This window comes from Neltuma alba, unplaced genomic scaffold (genome assembly GCF_004799145.2).
Source record: "Neltuma alba isolate B1F8T4 unplaced genomic scaffold, ASM479914v2 tig00012256_pilon, whole genome shotgun sequence".
NCBI lineage: Eukaryota > Viridiplantae > Streptophyta > Magnoliopsida > Fabales > Fabaceae > Neltuma > Neltuma alba.
The window spans coordinates 53,359-68,120 of record NW_021636782.1 but is presented as its reverse complement, the minus strand read 5'-3'; the positions used below and the strand labels follow the sequence as shown (position 1 = coordinate 68,120).

The 14,762-nt window shown below is 34.9% G+C and overlaps 2 pseudogenes; one reads left to right on the top strand and one right to left on the bottom strand.

Moving 5' to 3' along the window:
• Positions 1–320: 320 nt before the first annotated feature.
• Positions 321–2,210, top strand: LOC114725597 (SH3 domain-containing protein 2-like; annotated as a pseudogene).
• Positions 2,211–2,687: 477 nt separating this feature from the next.
• LOC114725594 (squalene synthase-like) lies at positions 2,688–12,065 on the bottom strand (annotated as a pseudogene).
• Between the last annotated feature and the right edge of the window lie 2,697 nt (positions 12,066–14,762).

The following is a 14,762-nucleotide window of genomic DNA, read 5'->3' as shown; positions in this document are numbered from 1 at the left end:
ATTCTCGTCTCCCTTCATCAGTAATATTGTATTTTCCTATTCTGCTAAGAAACTACAAACCAGGAACTATTATATATTCTTTTTGACCCTTGTCATTGGTGTGATAGGGTTTAAAATTTGCTTTAAAGATTTTTTAAACATTATCAAATGGAAAAGAATATGGAGACTACTTGCACCCTTGATCCAATTCTTCTTTATACCCAGAGAAGCTTGACTTTCTTACGATATTATGTGCTCACTTGTGTTGTTAATATATGCAGTTTGTCATCTTATATGTTAGGCCTCATAATTCATTGATCAACATCTTGCTCCATGATTAGGTTTGCAGAGCCCCTTAGAGCAATGGTGGTGGGCTCCCTTGGAGGATGCTCGGCATCTTGCTCAACGTTATGACAGAATGCGACAGGAAGCTGAAGCCCAGGTATCCAGGAATCTGAATTTGCATTGAAAAAATATCTTTTAACTTCTCCGGTGCTTAAGGACATGCGAATTCACGGTTTTATATACTGGTTAGGTCAAAAATAATTGTTCATTTAGTTTTTTTTCTTCTCCTTTGACATGTAATTACACTATCCTTTGAATCTTGGCAGGCAATTGAAGTTTCCAAACGTCAGGCTAAAGTGAGAGAAACTCCAGGCAATGCTGAGAATACCATGAAATTGGAAGCAGCTGAAGCAAAACTTCAAGATCTGAAGTCAAACGTGGCCATACTGGGGAAGGAAGCAGCTGCCGCTATGGCTGCTGTTGAAGCTCAGCAACAGCGACTGACCCTTCAGCGTCTTATAGCTATGGTAATATAATGGTACCATTTGATGGAAATGTATTCATTGTTAATGAATTTTTCATCCGAAGTAAAAATAAATCACAACTAAATCCAGCATTTTTTTTCTTATCATGAAGGTTGAAGCAGAGCGTGCCTATCACCACAGAGTCCTCCAAATACTTGATCATCAGCTTGAGGGAGAGGTAAGTAATCACAACTCTTGGCCTTTTTATCATTCTATTCTCCCTAGCAAAGTTAAACTTGCAATCAAACAGTTGGGCCACAATTTCTTTTGGTATCAACACATGATTATCTGTTATATGTATATTAATGATAGATGATATCAGAACGGCAGCGTATTGAAGCCCCTTCTGCTCCTAGCATGGAAGACAGCATGCCTCCACCCCCATCATATGAAGAAGCAAATGGTGTCTATGCTCCTCAAACACCCGATGGATCAACAGATAGCATGGGTTACTTCTTAGGAGAGGTTAGTTGGAGATTACATCTGGTGCATATATTTACTGATTCGCAAAGGTGACTGGTTTTTCTTTCTGTTGTGTTTTTTACTCTTGCAGGCTATGTTTCCATACAATGCTGTGTCTGATGTGGAGTTAAATCTGTCAGTTGGTGATTATGTTGTTGTTCGGAAGGTTAGTATCTTTCTGTAGCTTTTTTTTTTTTTTAATTCCAAAAAGGGCAGAGTGTATCTGTCCTGAAATGTTTTGGTGTTACCCAACCATAAAATTTTGGGATCCGTCAGGGTTCTCTAAGGGTTGGTATCTCTTATTAAATAACTGCTTGGTGTAGTTTTTCTGGGGAGGACTCGGGGGCTACAATCCTGAATGTGCTAGGAAGAGGGCCCTCACACTAATATGGAGAGATTGTAGATTTGGATAAAATCTGGGAATTGCTGAGTCTGGGTGAAAAAATTGATCAGACCCTCTAAAACATTAATGAACCTTTTCTCGGGTAGAAACAGATCACTTTACCTTGACAATCCTTCTGCATTTCAAATTGGTCGTAATATGCTTATTTTGGTATCAACAGTAACAAGCAATGGGTGGGCTGAGGGTGAGTGCAAAGGTAAAGCAGGTTGGTTTCCTTTTGGTTACATTGAGAGAAGGGAAAGGGTTCTTGCAAGCAAGGTGGCTGTACTATTCTAACTTCTGTTATTGGGTTGGCTTCTTGCCCCGTAAATTTTGAGCGTGTGTTTTTCGGGCCGTGGGTAAAAGGGTCATTTTAGCGTAGAACGTATTGATTTGTTATGTAGATGCCGACTTTTTTCTCATCAGCAGTTTCTATGGAATGCATTTGCTCTTTTATTTATAGTTATTCCGTTGTATAGAATTTTTCCCTCTTCGAATCGTGTATCCAAGAGAATTTTCCAGAGGCTCGCCTTTACAGCAAGCCAAGAAATTCATGCAAATTGAAAGTTTTTCTTCTAACAATCAGATTCCAGAGCAGGTACAAAAATTGGGGAGTTTTTTCTACTGCTATTCCATAAACTCTGTAAAGTTACTAAAAAATAATAGATATAATGAATATCAACATATTTTCATGGAGATATAATGATAATAAGGATATAATGAACACCAACATATTTTCATATAAGCAGAAAGAAAATCCTTTCTACTTCTTAACATCATGGCTTCTTATAATCCCAAATCTTTTGATGGCTTTATGGCCAAGTACCCAACCACAAATTAACAGTCATTTCCACAATAAAGGTTCACCGGTGGCAATTTGATTACTGTTATTGTGTGTAACAGCCAATAACAGTGCGCCATGTAAACGACAATTCTATGGGTGGCAGTAGGGTAAAGCAAAAATACAACGCAGGAAGCTACAGCCTGACACAGCAACCACATCTGCTTCCTGGACACGTCACCTCTTCCGCACAAAATATAGCACAACCACACCAGCCATCCTCCTTATGATCTTGAACATCCACATTATGGATAATAAATCAACCCAGCACTGTAACATTGCTATCTCACGCTAGCTGGAAGGGGCAAAAACACAAAAATTAGAGGAATTGGACAAGACAAATTACTGTTCTCCCCTGGTTTCATTCCGTACCTGCAGTTTGTTGCCAAATCACTTAATCCCCCACGATGTTTCGTTTTTACGTTTAAATTTTAATTAGTTACGAAAAATATTAGAACAATTTTTCATTTGCATTATCAAAAAACGACCATTTGAGATACAAGTAAAATATACTTTCATTAATAAAACATTTTAATATTTATGAAATCATTTATTCCATACTACCACTGGGAATGAAAATAACATACTAATAATTGAAGAAACTAATTAAGGGGTTGAATGGAACATTTGAAACCAGAGTGACAACTTATGCGGAGCCAAATCTTGGGCCTTAGATATAATTTACCCTAACTTACATCAGTTATCACGGTTGGCGGAGAGATATGCGAAATGAGAGCCAGTGTGAGAATGAGTATCAGAAACTGCAGAAACACTCAAAAATCAGTACATAATTACATATGTATGATAGGACTCCAGTCAGCACATTAACGCACCAGAGAAGAAATAGGGAGACTGGAGTAGTGGAGTCTGTTTGCATCTTTTTAGGAGAGAATAAATATTTATTCAGTAATTTGGAGATTCTCCTTCTGACTACTAATCTAGTTACGTGAGATCCTTGCTCAAGTAAATTTTAGTAGATTTTATCCCGACTATTAGTGAGTTGAGAGTGAGATTCTTGCCTCAACCCTCTACTAGATTGTATTTCAGCTTTTTTTTTTAATTCACTTAATTATCTAGCCATTCGGGTTCTACCAATGTAGCATCAAGTTCTACCCAAAAAAAAAAAAGCAGACAAATTTACCGTGGCTGAGTTATATCCAGGCTCGTTCTTCACAATATAAGATTTCCTGGTGAAATAAATGCAAAATCTGTCAGAATATCACTGGCGAAACTGAAACATACCTCAGAAGCTACATGGATATGATCTGCATGCCTTTTACTTAGGAGACCAGATTCTCTGCAAGCCTTTTGTATAGCTTCTACCCTGCTCAATGTTTTTCTTGCATTGGGATCATTTTGTCAACCTATGAGAGAAAAATAATAGATTTTTTAAGTTGGAAAGAAAAGCTTTAATAACTTAAAAAATAGCTTTAGTGCCATGGAGGATTGTGCTACAGAATAAAGACGACCACAATACAATCTAATATCTGCATTTCAAACTTTCCGGTACTCAACTCTTCCTTTCTGTAAGTGGCTATGGAAAGAAGGGGCATGTAGAAATCATCGTAAAAAAAAATCAATGTTTTGTTTTTATTAGTGGAGATTCTCATTAGGTTTTATTAGTTGTATGAGTTTAAGATCTTTGCTCGTCTTCAACTAAAGATTTTCCTCCATCTTAATTAATTTGAGAAGTTACATTCTGATTTCCTTTTTTTAATAAAAAAGTTTTCTTCTTTCTTTCTTCCTTTCTTACCTATCTTGGATCCTACCAGAAAGACTCTACAATCAAACCAAAGCCTATTCACACCATTTAAGTTTCACTCGTCTTCTAAAATACTACCTCTAGTCTTTAATATAAAAGCTAGATAACTAATTTGGAGAGATTAAGAAAGTTAGTTATTTGTAACAAATGTGTGTTGACTTTCTTAAATTACCGTTATTCAATCATTTACATTGAAACTACACCTAAGTGAAAATACCTTATAATCAATAGGGATATTTTTTAGAACACATTATAAATTTGAGAGATAAAGTGAATTGAGGTCTTATATTTTAGGATCGCCAATTAGCTCTTATATTTAGGACCAGAGGTAGTATCAAAGACTAAAATTTAAAGATCAATTTCTCTTTTTTTTTCGTTTTACATTTCAAAATAGCCATGGCTTATTGGTTGTCATGGCTAATGAGGACTAACACGTGTATTATTTCAATGACACTGGGTATAGAAGGCTTTCTCAGCATCAGCAACTCTTATTCCCAAAATCTTATTTTCGCAATATTCATGTGTGTTTTATTAACATAAATGATAGCATTACCAACTGTGAAACAATAGTAATATAAGCAAATTATGTAAAACTTGCAAGAGTAACCATACTTTAAAATACAGCATACCTTGGACTCTAACATACAAGAAAAGTCAAAGAAAGCACCATAGACATCTGACATTGTCTTTGTCCGATCAATCACCTTGGCAGTTAGACCTATAAAACACAAACATAATAATGAGAACAACTTAGTACATCCAACAAACAAGAAAACAAACAATAACAAGCCACATCCCATTAAGTGAGGTCAGCTAAATAGATTGTCTGGCACTACAGTGCTTTATCAACTTAGTACACCATTATCACATTATATATGTAGCCTTATACATTTTCTCTCAAGAAACAGGTGGGAACCAATAAAAATCTTGATTATAGCAGTGTTTACGAAGTGAAAAATTAGAAACCATCACAAGCCACATCCAAACCACTCTTTAATTACCATAACAACTTCTACTAGAGGACGAAGCAACATGTGTGTGCTATTAGTTGTAACCAGAGAATCCAATAGCACCAATGCAGCAAGTTTAACGACATTGAGTTTGCTCAATATATGATCCTATTGTTTAGCACAATATATCTAATTTCCCGTTAGAAAATTTTGCCAAGTTACTTTTTGCCAAATGAGCTAGTATTGAATGCTGCATGCAGCAATTCAAAATTCATGTGACTTCCACACACATTTCCATTAAAAGTAGTTCTGTGCCTAACATTCCTTAAAGCTTAGATGCTTTGCACTTAGTATCTCAAGATACATCATCTTACCACGCCTCATTTTAACTACACCTCTGAAGACTTCAATGTTGTTGTAGCATAATGCAAGAGTCCCAATGGCCATGATCTGTTGCAGAACATGTCAAGCAGCCAAGTTACACCAATCAAATATTAGTTTAAAAATAACTACAGCTACAGACATGGATTTTGGAAGATATGGTGCATAAAAACAACAGGGGAGATTATATAAGTAGAAGCCAACAAGGAAATGAACTGAAACTTAGCAAAGCCTGAAGAGATTAAGAACTAAAACTTCATTTAATTGAAAATAGGAGTCCAGGATCCGAGACCTGAACCTGAGAAGCTTAGCGTCTTTAGTTTCTATATCACAGCAACCAGGAAGAACATCAAATCTTATTTTGGATACTATTAAAATTTTTAATTCACCAATGGGCATTCAATATCTGCCATTTTACCAAGTTAATCGAGCCATATAGAGATTTTTTTACCAAAATATCATTGATCACGACATGTAGCAAAAACACCCAAAGCATGTAAAGTATATATTAGAATCATCAGATCTTTTTGGCAAAATCAAAACTTTAAAGAAACTCATCGACTGTTGCAAAAATTTAAATTATTTTACTTGACATTGAGTATGAGGCCATTACTCACAGGACTTGGCAATAGAACAGGATGACATATAAGCATAACATCTATTGAAGCAAAAACCTAGCTTATGATTAATAAATGACCATTGTATCAATGATGACAGTGGAAATTAAGAATTAAACTAGAGGCCGTTGAGGAAAAGAACAGCACCTGCGGAATAGCACAAAAACGAAATATAGCTAAGTCTCTTAAGTTAGACATGTACAGTAAGCAATCTTCAACATGCGTCAATGCATTGGTGACCATGTCGTTGAGGCATTGCAATGCCTTGACAGAATTGTCTTCTTCTTTCAAGTCCTGGACCAGAAAATTAAATTGGATAAAGACAAAGTTATACACGTGCAACTTAGAAGGGGGGAAAATACATGATATGCATACAAGTAAAATGAACAGCGAAGTTGTTTCTGCCATCATAACATCCATCAACTCATACAAATTCAGCCAAGAATCATGGAGTGAAAGATAGATAATGAAAGGTGAGTAAGAAAAAATTCTTAAAGATGCAAACCTCAAGTTTGAAAACATATTTACTCCAGATCTGCCGAGGCCAAAACATGCGTGACTTTGGGATCTCATTGATATCTTCTAGGTAATCTCGGATAATATTTGTTTTCTGCAATTTGAGAAGGTTCTCAATTGAAAAGCATGCAAAGAACAGTAAAAATGTTGCTTGTCTGCATTCCACTTTATGCTACCTGAAGGAACAAACCCATTGAATTAGAGAGGTAATCTGGAGCCAAATCTTCCAAACCGGAGGCATGGAAAAGCTTGGATAAACCCATCCCAACAAGTCCTGCTACATAGTGACAATATTCATCATAGTCGTGACTGTTTCCACCTGTAAGTAGAGAGAAATCCCATGGTGTAAATCAAGACCATCTATCTAGACTGAAGGGAAATTTTGTTTCGAATAAAGCTTCTGGATTTGAACTCACGAGAGACATGACAGATGCACTAATAGTAGTATAACGCAATTATCATGAAAATATCAAAATGTGGTGCTACCTTACTCTCTTTATTAGACATTCATTGAGGTCTAACTCTTGAATCCTGATATGAAAGTTTGAAGGTCAAAAAAAACTAGCAGCAAAACGTAGAAACTACTAGATAGCCATACGTCCGTCACCTTAGAAACAAATATTTTGAAAAAGTATAAAATAATAAGAAGGGGGATCAACACTCATAATTTGGCCATATGGTCTTTGTTCATGGGTATGAAGGCCTAAACACTAAATTTAATAATGTTGTATTAATTAATCAAAATGTTGGAATTAGGTTGTACTCCCTCCGTTTCTTATTATAAGAGACATTTGATGCTTATGACATGTTCCTATATATAAGAGACATTTAAAAGTTGTCTCTACTTTTTTGTGTTGATTTCCTATTTTACTCATATTTATTATCTCCAACTCACACTCTCTCCCTCCCACTTCTCTTTCTTTTAATAATTTAATTGTTCTTTCTCATGCTCTCTCTCTCCTTATTAATGAGGGCATTTTTGAAAAAAAATTATACTTTTTACGCATTAATTGTTCTTAACTAATTTTAACTGTTTTTTTTATCAACGTACTTTGGTTATTTGTCTCTTATAATAAGGAACGGAGGGAGTAATTACTTAAAGTTCCTTATAATTATGAACGGGAGTTGAGGGATGGGATAACTCAAAATTTTGGAAAAAAGTTATCTCCTCTAAATTTAAAACTAACTAATATTTATCCTTCCAGCCAGGTTTAAGGAGATAGCAAAATGCAAAATGAATATAATATCATACCAGTCAAAGAGATGACTTAATCAAGTGGAACTAATCTAGCATATTTATGAAATATCTAGAATCTAAGATGAACAGAAGAGATGCATAGTGAACCTCTTTGCAAATAAATTTAGCCATTCCAGCTCCCATCCTTTTGGTAATATCCTCAATTGCTTCCTGATAGCTGCAGAGGTAATTTCTCATTGTTTAGTCATTTTTCAAAAGAATGCACACCGACAATTCTATCTCATGACACATATGCATAAGCGAAGTTAATGCAGGCACTGCATTGACAGTAAATCCTCAGGAACCCCAGCTGAGTCATGAAATATTTTTTAAGAAACAGAACAGGATAACAAATGAGAGAATTTTGCAAACACAGAGTCAAAACCAACAATTTTGTTGTTGACCACCTGGCCAATTCAGAGACAAACTCATTGGAAAAGCGGAGAATTCTTAGGTAGAAGAAAACAAATGAAAAATATCTATAATATGGTTGGTAAATAATGATAGTTCACATGGACAAAAACTCAAAGGGCCAAACTTAAAATCTGACTGCTCTGCTGTATAGTGTAAACTCAATGTTCTAGGGGAAAAAGAATTAAAGTAAACTTAATGCTCAAGGGGAAAAAATTAAGAGAAAGGTAAGAACAGAATATCAAATATGTTGTTGATTCATGAGTTCACTCATCCATGAAATAGGCAACATGCATTTGAATGCATGCTCATGGCAATAAAACAATAGTAGGCATTAAATAGGAAATAAGGCCTGCGGGCATGATATTGATTAAATCAAGGATGGAAATTACCAAGGGCCATGAACAAATTTTGTTATAATATCTAGCACACCCCCTCACGCACAAGCATTTAAAGCTTGAAATGTGGACAGAACACAAACCAACCATGCCTTGGGGTTGCAAGTGAATCTTAATTAAGAGAATTGGAGACAGATGGGATTCAACTTTTGACTATTTGATCTTAGAGGTGCTTTGGTATCTTGTCAAGGGCCGGTTCAGCTTAAAAAGTAGAGCTATTAACAAGCAAAGGGCCATAAATAACTTTTATAATAATTTCTTAACAAAATTACTATAGAAGGAAATATGCAAGGATAAAAACTGACTTCTTTCCAAGTTCCAGAAATGCAGTTGAAACATGATGAAACTGGTCCATTAAGATTTTGTACTCCTTTGTCCCACCTAGTTACATAAAGACAAACTAGAGTCAGCATGAAAACCACCAGACAAGGTTTGAGGTATGTGTGCTATTGAAAGAGTCAAACATTTAAACTTCTCAACCAGATTTCAACAGGACAAGTTTGGCGTGGTCAAGTTGAACAAGTATCGTATAGGAAAATTCCAGCAAGGGGGCACAAACGGCATGCCAGATGACATCTAACTCAGCATGAAAAGAAATAGTAAAGGTGAAAACAAGACACTTACAAGAAAAATGCCAATCACGATCATATATGTGATGATGAAAAGCTATTAATATTGGCACCTTAACATCTGTAGCTATGCTAGTATCGTCCTCTGCCAAGAGAAAAAGGTTGCAAAAATATGATTAGTGAAAACACAGTTTTAAACATTGAACGGTGCAATGTTGATAGGTAAGAAGGAAGAGGAAAGAAATTGCCAATCAGAATTCTTCTAACAGTCTCAGTACAAGTTTCCCATATTAGGTAGGTGTGGTTCAAATTAGACACTTGACATCATTTGTTTTCTCTTTACTTTCTTTTTGCAATGAAAACCATTTATTTTCTTCATCTAATTCCTACTTAGGCAAACAAATCATCTGATTCCTACTTAGGCAAACAAAATTGGAAAAAAAGAAATTGTGATTCGCATGTATATTCATCCATAAGCAAAATGCTAAATAGACTAACACTAATTAGTAGCAGATTTATACTTCCTCAGATGTTCGGATAGACATACTTTCCTTATATGCAAGGCAAAATAAAAATAATAATAATTTCATATGGTATCTTATCAAAATGTGCATGAGTAATTTGATAATTGTTTGCATATTTATGATTTGAGTTCTTTATTGCCCTCGAAAAGATAATTTGTGATGCCATAAGCCAGAAAGTTTCAAAGCATCTAACGATAGTCTCTATTTACCTCAGTTAATTAACCAAAATATAGTTGACACAAAAAGGAATAATAGATCGTAGACCAACCAGTTTGTCAAGTAAACATATCCTGATATCTAGTAGAACCATTAGAAACCACAAACCTGGATATTCGACAAGCACTAAACAAATTTTGGCTTCTATAATGCGAGTTTATTATATAGGACAAAATTAGAAGTTGAAGCAATAACGAACAGTTCAAGGTTGAAGACTGTAGAAACAAACCAACGGTATCAAGGGCTCGAAGGACCAAATAAAATATGCAAACCTGCAAAGCCAGAGATTTTGGAGTTATAAACAATTCATTTCAGGAAAATATCAATAGGAGAAAAGGCTCGGTAGAAAACAAAAGTAATCCTCTCAACAAAGGAAAGCACTAATATCAGCAACTTGTAAAATGAAAAATGCTATAAAAGGGTCAACTCTAGCAAGAATACTTTCATCCAGTCCCGTCGTTGATCATTTTTCAAATAGTCCCAAATCTTAGCCAGGTCTTTCTGAATTTGGTAGTTTTCAGTTGAAGGTTTTCTACCAAGACTCAGAACCATTCGTTAGTGATATAGAGAGAAGAAATATTGTAGAGTTAATTGATGATATAAAATAAGAACTCGAGGAGTATCCAAGGAATTCCTTTCTAGCTCAAGCATCAAGTCAACCGAAACTTGTATTAATAAATGCCAATGCCAAAGGCTGCAAATCTGCCTTAACCATATGCGCTGAGACCGAAAAAGGATCCAGCGCCTACATATGCAGCCAAAAAACAAATTCAACTTAGCCAGGTCCTTCTGAATTTGGTAGTTTTCAGTTGAAGGTTTTCTACCAAGACTCAGAACCATTCGTTAGTGATATAGAGAGAAGAAATATTGTAGAGTTAATTGATGATATAAAATAAGAACTCGAGGAGTATCCAAGGAATTCCTTTCGAGGTCAAGCATCAAGTCAACCTAAACTTGTATTAATAAATGCCAATGCCAAAGGCTGCAAATCTGCCTTAACCATATGCGCTGAGACCGAAAAAGGATCCAGCGCCTACATATGCAGCCAAAACACAAATTCAACTTAGCCAGGTCCTTCTGAATTTGGTAGTTTTCAGTTGAAGGTTTTCTACCAAGACTCAGAACCATTCGTTAGTGATGTAGAGAGAAGAAATAATGTAGAATTAATTGATGATATGAAATAAGAACTCGAGGAGTATCCAAGGAATTCCTTTCTAGCTCAAGCATCAAGTCAACCTAAACTCGTATTAATAAATTCCAATGCCAAAGGCTGCAAATCTGCCTTAACCATATGCGCTGAGACCGAAAAAGGATCCAGCGCCTATATATGCAGCCAAAAAACAAATTCAACTTCACCTATTAAGATTCACAGAAGAAGTAGTCCATCCTCATTCTATTTTTCATTCACTGACGATTTGCCAGAACCATAGAAACAAAAAAAATCATTCAGACAATTCAAAACACACCATAAAAGGCGATACGGAACTTACAGCGTCGCGAAGCTCGGTTCCGAGCTGCTGAATGACGAGACCAAAACTACGAGACACCTTGTGAAGCATGCTATAGCAGAAAGCCCAGTGTGGCTCGGGAGGGATCTGCTTCTCTGCGTGCCTGGCCGCCATTTTGAGCTTCACAAGCGGGTAGAAGTCATCGGGATGCCTCAAAATCGCGCCCAAACTCCCCATTTTCGCAGAGTATCCAAAATCCAAATCCCAGGATTTGACTTAAAATACAGGGGACTGAGAAATATCTTGATTTCTTATTGCTGGAGCTTCGCGGGTGACAATGATCGGCCGATACGGAGTACAGTGAAGTTTGGCGTGTGAGCTTGGTGATAGAGAAATGGAGAAATTAAAGCACGAAATACCTTGAAGCACAGAATCGAGGGACAAATTTGATTCGATGTTGCGAATAGCCAAATGCTTAGTTAATAATTTACCATGAGTTGTAATGTCCTGGAAGGGGATCGAGTGGGTACAGTACTATTTGGCAGCACAACAAGAAGGATTGGAAATTGGAAATTCGGAATATTTTCTGGTTATTTTCAACCGTAACGGATTTGTTTATGAGGGCAGCGCGAGATGCGAGGGGCATGCAGTCCGCGTGCGCTTTGAATTATTATTACTCTTCTAGTCTTTAATCTAAGAATCATTTAACTAATTTGATTAAATTAAAAAAGTTAGGTAAGTTGGTTAATTATAAGAAAAGTAACACATTTTTCCTAAAACACTGTAATAATCTTTCTTTAATACCCCATCTCCCTCTTCTATTTGATTATGGCTGAGAGAGTATCCATAGGGGTAATTTAGAAAAAATTGATAAATATAAAAAATAGATCTTATATTTAGAACTAAAACTAACTCGGTCCTATATTAAGGACAAGAGGAGTATTATTTTTCTTTATCTTCCTAAAAATAAATGGAACTCTTATTATTAATTATATTGATATATTGATAATATTAATGCCACCCAAATCTGTTCCAACCAATCAGCATCGTTTCTGTGTAAGCCACGCTAAGGACCCAGAGGGGCAGAGCCAAACAAACTTCGTATGCCTTCTTTTTTCAAAAAAATATATTTATAATAAATTACTCCCTTCAGTTTTATATATAAGTTTCATTTTTAAAGATAGGTCTGATTTAAAATATAAGTTTTATTTTTGAGTTTATCTAAATATTTATTACTTTTTCTTTTTTCTAGTTTGTCTTTAGTTGATTGTATTTAGTACTCTCTCTTCTTAATGTTATCCACATATATTTTCTTTCATCATTTTTTATTTATTGTCTCTCATTTACTCTCTTAATAAATAAGAACAAATTTTAAAAAAAAAAATTCCAACCTATTTATTATTTTAAACTAATTTTAACTGTTAGTATGTTAAATGTGATTAGATTATTTAAAGCTTATATATAGGACTGAAGAGAGTATTTTTAAGTGAAACATCTATTATTTATAAATTCTTTTGATAATTTTTTAAAAATCATGAAAATTGATCAGACTCTCGTTTCTTTAATGGCAAAGAATATCGTATACCAACAGCAAAGGCCAGTCTTCCTTAGAATATGAAGGCCCGCGCCTCTCCCAACTAAATTCGATTAATGTATAGGAACAGGAGTTGGCAATCAAATTAAAAATGTTTTTACTTTCCTCAAGAATACATATAAATTTGTTTCTTATATTTTTTCACAAGAGTCCAGTCTTGTTTTAATTTTTTCTAAAAATATGCTTTCGTTTATTTCTTATAAAAGAAATTCAGAAGGAGCACCTTTTATAGAGAAATTACTTGATTAAATTGACTTTAAGCGGTATAATTTGTTGGTACATAAGAACATATTTTGTTGGCGAAGAAAACAAACGTAACAACACAATTGAATGGGAATGTAAAATTGCAAGAGTACCAGGTTAATTTTGATTTTTTTTTTGCCAGAGTGATTTTGATTTATTTGAAGTAGTAATCATCACTGCTGATTAATATATTTAAAGATCATCAGTTTGGCTCAATAATATTTGAATCTGACTTAATCAGATGGTTACATAAAAAACATTTAAATATCAATATTAATATGATAAAATCTATCAGAAATTACACTATTATGAAGAATATAACCTCTTTCTGATATTTTTTTTAAATATAAATTAGATGAGATGAGGGATACGCATAGAAGGATGCACGAGGAAGTGGGATTCCCCCCCCCCCCCCAACGGAAGGGGAATATTATGTGATATCGCAATCACGTCGTGGGTCGGGCCTGCACATTGTCAAGAAATGACAGTCAGTTGAGTAATTAATGGTCCCTCTCGCTTGTCACGAGTTCACATCATCCCTAACCAACCCGCTTGGTCCACTTTGGACTTTTGTATGGATCATGGCCCACCCTCACTAATGACCTTGTCCTCGGAAAGTTATGCTAATTATGGTACTCCTTCGGTCCTTATTATAAGACCTAATTTGACTTTTTATTTGGTCCTAATTATAAGACCCAATCCATTTTGTCTCTTATATTTATGCATTTTTTTTCAAGATAATCCTTCTAATAATGATAGTTTTAGCCAATATACTTAATTAGCAAAGATATTTTAAAAATGACAACACTTATTTATTATAAATAATCAACTTAACTTACTTCCTTAATCTTCTCAAATAAGTCAATTGGGTCTTATAATTAGGATTGGAGGAGTATTTCTTTATATATTTATTTTATTCATGTCAGCTTTATTTCTCAAATATCATTTTTTTTTGTTTTTTTATTACATATAAACATCTTCCAAATAAAAACAATCATATTCAAGATACTGTTAAGCATTAAATATAGGTACCTCTTTAAACGAGTACGCATTATATAATACTCCCTCCAATCAAGACTCATTTTGTTGTGTAATTTACACTACAAAATGGGTCTTATATATAAGACTGGAAGAGTATTATATAGTATCATTTTGTCCAGTAGAAGCACGAGCAAGGATCAGGTAACCTAAACCACTGTAGTAAAATTAATTTCTATATTTTTACGTATATATCTGTGTTTTACATATATAAAGTTGTGGCCTGTGAAGTGTGAACCATGTCATTTGTTATGGATCACTATTACCTCCGGTCCTAAGAACAAGGCCCTGTACCGGAGTTAGTACATAAATAAATATAGATGTGATTTAGGGAAAAATGCAAGTAAAGTTGAATATGTGTGCGCGTGTGTGTCGCGCAAGTGTT